The sequence below is a fragment of the Camponotus vicinus genome, unplaced genomic scaffold (assembly GCF_025532165.1).
Source record: "Camponotus vicinus isolate PSW18456_S1 unplaced genomic scaffold, iyCamVici1.0 SCAF_4, whole genome shotgun sequence".
Classification (NCBI taxonomy): domain Eukaryota; kingdom Metazoa; phylum Arthropoda; class Insecta; order Hymenoptera; family Formicidae; genus Camponotus; species Camponotus vicinus.
In genome coordinates this window covers 3,028,756-3,034,451 of record NW_028141976.1, presented here as the reverse complement: position 1 = coordinate 3,034,451, position 5,696 = coordinate 3,028,756, and the positions used below count along the sequence as shown (strand labels likewise).

General features: G+C 33.1%; 2 long non-coding RNA genes across 3 annotated transcripts; both read right to left on the bottom strand.

Moving 5' to 3' along the window:
• Positions 1-2,502: 2,502 nt before the first annotated feature.
• Positions 2,503-4,270, bottom strand: LOC145970000 (uncharacterized). 2 transcript variants are annotated; one of them, XR_014438288.1, is made up of 5 exons: positions 4,163-4,270; positions 3,888-4,059; positions 3,302-3,817; positions 3,027-3,198; positions 2,503-2,956 (listed from the first exon to the last, which is right to left on the bottom strand). It is a non-coding gene; the product is annotated as an uncharacterized LOC145970000 (long non-coding RNA). The 2 variants fall into 2 exon arrangements; XR_014438289.1 differs by having other exon boundaries at positions 3,049-3,198.
• Positions 4,271-4,464: 194 nt separating this feature from the next.
• LOC145970722 (uncharacterized) lies at positions 4,465-5,439 on the bottom strand. The gene is made up of 3 exons (XR_014438578.1): positions 5,151-5,439; positions 4,675-5,027; positions 4,465-4,578 (listed from the first exon to the last, which is right to left on the bottom strand). It is a non-coding gene; the product is annotated as an uncharacterized LOC145970722 (long non-coding RNA).
• Between the last annotated feature and the right edge of the window lie 257 nt (positions 5,440-5,696).

Sequence of the window (5,696 nt, the reverse complement as noted above, 5' to 3'; positions counted from 1 at the left end):
AACAAGTACCCGCTAGTTTATCAGTTCTGACTGCGAAATTCTCAAAATTTCCCACTCCTGACCTTGGTAGAAGAATGAAAATAAAAAGTTCCAGTCCTGACCGGGAGATTCGAGTAGAATACAACAAGTACCCGCAAGTTTACCAGTCCTGACCGCGAAATTATCTTAATTTCCCACTCCTGACCTCGATAGAAGAATGAATATAAAAATTTCCAGTCCTGACCGGGAGATTCGAGTAGTATACAACAAGTACCCGCTTGTTTACCAGTCCTGACCACGAAATTCACAAAATTTCCCACTCCTGACCTCGGTAGAAGAATGAAAATAAAAAGTTCCAGTCCTGACCGGGAGATTCGGGTAGTATACAACAAGTACCCGCTAGTTTACCAGTCCTGACCGCGAAATTCTCAAAATTTCCCACTCCTGACCTCGGTAGAACAATGAAAATATAAAGTTCCAGTCCTGACCGGGAGATTCGAGTAGAATACAACAAGTACCCGCGAGTTTACCAGTCCTGACCTCAGGTTAGGTTAGGTTAGGTTAGGTTAGGTTAGGTTAGGTTAGGTTAGGTTAGGTTGGAGTCGGTCGGAGACTATCTCCCACTAAACATCGATTTAGTGGGAGAAATTTTGAAACTTGGTTTTCTGTGCGTGTCAAGACGCGAGGAGTCATCTGAGACCCATTTATAAGAAAGTGAATCTTTGTGTGCGACATATTATGTGGTTTTCCCTCGGGGAAGTTTTAATTATTTATAATAAAGCGAAATATGTGAGGCCGGCTCCACTTTCCTAGGGATACTGCCACGTGGCACTTGAAAACGTGAAATCACGCTCATAATGGTGATATGGTGATTAATATCATCTTATGACTAATTGTTGTTATTCAAATAGTGATTGGATAAATAATTCTTTGTTGTTAAGTGCTCAGAATTGTGTTAAATTCTGCGTAAAACATTTTATAATGCTATCTCTCTCTCTCTCAGGAGGGAAATGTCTATTGTGACACGGCGTACTTAGAAGTGTTTATAAGTACCCCCTTAACTATTAAATGGTGTAAATCAATCATATTATTTGATGAATAATCAATTCGGGTATGGATAGACTTACATTAAGTCTATAATTAACAATATAAGGTCTCTGTGACAGGTAAAGTGCAGTTCTCCGGGCATCTGCGCGGTGCATGTATTTGGTCTTGACGCGCAGTGCGCGCGTGCTCAAGTATAGGGTGGCACGCCTGTACCTGTAGTCACGTGTCTGCGCAATTATTGGATTTGAGCTTCTGCGCGGTGCGCGCGCGTTCAGGACTGTAGTGGACAACCTGCATTTGTGACGTGTGCGGGACATCTGCACCTAGACATTTCAGTGTAGTTCAAGCACACTCAATAATTATGAACAATTCCTGGATGATAATTTTTACTTGCAAGGAGTATAAACATTCAATCAGTATGATTCTACTACATAAGGTAGGATTATTTATGTTACAAAAGATTGTTGTATTGCTATAATACCTGTGACAAGTAACTGACTAAACAGTGCTGAGGCGCTTGAATTATTGTTATGTATAATTAATGATGGCAGTGATCTTACTGCATTATAAATGCATTAAATTATTCAATCTGGTTGTGCTACTTACATGCTAAACGACATTGTTGTGTATTGTAGGAACATATACTATCTATACTGCCCTATTGAGAGCTGAGCTCTATCTACTGTATGTAAAATGCAGTATATGCATTGAGGGCATATTAACGCTGTAATTGAGATATATATTATATACTGCAAGCTCGCGAGTATAATTAAAGGAAGGATGGCCTCTGTTACTTCATGTTAAATGAAGTATTAGATTACTGGAGGATTCTGTGGTAATCTATACAAATAGGTAGGATGAAGTATGACACGCGACAACATAAGATCGCATCTGTATTGATGTGATGATGCTTTAGAATCAACAATAATACAAATTTGTGAGTGCGAAGAGTGATTATTCACGGTAAAATGTTTACTTACATATGCGATTGATGAATGTGCTGAGTTATGCGTAATTAGGCGAAACACATTTAGCAAATAAGTACATGATGATAATTGAGATAGAAATAGCAACTCCGTAGATTTGATAGCGCGTAATATCATAGGATACAACTGCGTGCTGGATAGGATGTACTTGACATGACCTGATGAACGTGTTATTAAAAATTGATTGGTTGCGTTAAACGCATTGGCAAACATGCGATAAGGCTGGACTAGAAATAACATTTATGTAAGCCCGATGATGATATGCATTATTCAGACTAATATTGCTTGTAAATGATTTTATATGTGGGGGAGTTCTGCGTATATATATTGGAAATTGTACGCGAACATGAATAATAATGTTTGATTGAAGTAACAATTATTACTGTTATTACTGTGATATTGATTGTAACTGATAATATAACTTATAGGAAGATAACTATGATAGTTAATGTGGCGTAGATTTAATTTAAATCTGTTTAGAGTATCATTAATTAAGCAAATATAATGGAATGAATATAATAAATACTGAATGTGTTTCTGCACATGTATATTCGTATATTAATAATACACTTTAGTGTGATTATGCATTTATTGTGTATAATTTTGCAATGGCTGATGCCAATAAGAGGCTTAATATAAATACATTGTTGAATAAATGATAGTGTTTGCTTTCTATACATGATAGTTTAATTTGGAAACATAAGCTGTCGTGTAACTCTACATTAAACTCTAATAGGTAGATTAACTCTCCTGGAAATATTACCTGAAAATAGAATAGTATAATGTACTTATTTCAATTTATAAATATAATAGAATAAAGCAATAGAATATGGATTTAGTTTAAATTCATAAATAGAGTGATATCTTATCTTTTACACGTGTTTAATCCAGGATTATGAAGTTGTTGTGTGACCCTACACCACACTGATAGATGTAATTTGTCTCTGAAATAATAGAATGAAAGTAAGGTGACTATATGTATTAGATACATTCTAAATATATGTTTATACATGCCTGTGATTCTTGATTTAATTACATTTTCAGTTAGTATAACCTTAAGTTATGTATCGTTGAAACAAGCGTTAGCACCGCTTTTCACATAGGATAGTATAATTCAAAATATTGATGATGTGTGACTTCTTTATCACAATCGGATAGATACGTTATTTGTTGTAGGAAATGTTACCTGAAAACAGAGTAACAATATAAACTTAGTTTATATATATAATAGAATGAAAGTAAGATTACTATATGTATTGAGCATATTTTAAATATATGTCTATACATGCCTGTGATTTGTGATCTGATTACACATTTAGCTGGTATAACTATTATGTATTGCAGAAATTAACGTTAGTACCGCTTGTTATAGGAGTTCAAATCGCGGAAATTATTGATGTTGTCTTTCACTAAGCAAATATAATAGAATAAATACTGAATGTGTTTCTGCATATGTATATTCGTATATTAATAATACACTTTAGTGTGATTATGCATCTATTGTGTATAATTTTGCAATGGCTAATGCCAATATCTTGATATAAATTTAATTTGGGAACATAAAGCTGCCGTGTAACTCTACACTAAACTCTAATAGGTGGATTAACTCTCCTGGAAATATTACCTGAAAATAGAATAGTATAATGTACTTATTTCAATTTATAAATACAATAGAATAAAGCAATAGAATATGGATTTAGTTTAAATTCATAAATAGAGTGATATCTTGTCTTTTACGCGTGTTTAATCCAGGATTATGAAGTTGCTGTGTGACCTTACACCACACTGATAGATGTAACTTGCTTCTGAAATAATAGAATGAAAGTAAGGTGTCTACATGTATTAAATACATCCTAAATATATGTTTATACATGCCTGTGATTCTTGATTTAATTACATTTTCAGTTAGTATAACCTTAAGTTATGTATCGTTGAAACAGGCGTTAGCACCGCTTTTCACATAGGATAGTTTAATTCCAAATATTGATGATGTGTGACTTCTTTATCACAATCGGATAGATACGTTATTTGTTGTAGGAAATGTTACCTGAAAACAGAGTAACAATATAAACTTAGTTTATATATATAATAGAATGAAAGTAAGATTACTATATGTATTGAGCATATTTTGAAAATATGTTTATACATGCCTGTGATTTGTGATTTGATTACACATTGAGCTAGTATAACTGTTATGTATTGCAGAAATTAACGTTAGTGCCGCTTGTTATAGGAGTTCAACTCACGGAAATTATTGATGTTGTTTTTCACTACAATTGGATAGATGGGCTACCTGTTATAGGAAATGTTACCTGAAAATAGAATAACAGTGTAAACTTAGTTAGTCTATAAATATATTAGAATGAAAGCAAGGCTAATATTTGTATTAAGCTTATTTTAAATATATGTTTATACATGAATATGATTTTTTGATTTAATTACATATGTAACTGGCATAACTTTATGATATATACTATATAAACAAGCGTTAATATAGCTCTTATATACGATGATGCGTGATTTCACCACAATCTGATAGATAGACTATTGTTACAGGAAACATTGCCTGAAAATAAAACGGCATAATATAAACTTAGTCTATAAATATATTAGAATGAAAGTAAGGTAATTATAGGTATTAAACATATTTTTAAATATATACCTATATATGCCTGTGATTTATGATGTAGTTATACATCTAGCGAGTATAAGCTTAAATTATACACTATTGTAACAAGCGTTGCTCGCTTTCCACACACGATTATTTAATCTATAAATATTATAGATGTTGGGTGACTTTTCACCACAATTAGACAGATTGGCTGTTTGTTACAGCAGAAGTTACTTGGAAACAGATATAGTAGAATAAAGGCTTAGTTTAGTTTATAAATATAATAGGATGAAAGTGGTAGTACTTACCCTCTATATATGATAATTTATCTCATAGATATCATAAATACTATGTGACATTTACCACAATCTGACAGATAGGTTATTTTGTCCTTGGAAATATATCTGGAAATAAAATATAACATAATACGGACTTGATTTTCTTTAATACAAATATAATAAAATGAAGTAAGGTTATCATATATATTGAGTATATTTATATATATGCTAACACGTTTGTGGACTAACCTGGTATAATTATGTGTGTTGAGTATAATTTTTATGTTGACTAAGCATGGATTGACGGTTGTTGTTGTTCTTAACTCCTTGAACAACACAAAATTATTACTGCAATAGGTGGAAGGCCCGGCTCTGCACATGATATTTCTCTCTTGTAGATAGCACGGGCATCTGAAATAACAAAAATTCATTAATCACTGAGCCTATGGCTGTCACTGCGAGTGAAATTATTAATAAATAAGCTTGACAGGCGCTGAACTGTCTCCTGTCAACGCGAACGACAAGGAGTTGCACTTTAATGAACTGGTGCAGCAGTAAGGCGCCCTTTCACTGGCGACTATAGTCATGGGCAGTAAGTAATATAGACGGGAAACTTTGAAATTGAAGTATCCCTATCCTGAAAGAGGTTTGTGCTTCTTAATATGAATAATTATATACCGAAAGAGTGTATTCGACTCTTAAGATGAAAGTATGTTCGGAAATTCATTAGATATTCTGAGCATGCTAAAATTATAGTAATTTCTATCTGGAAAGAGACTAGTATCTCGTAATATG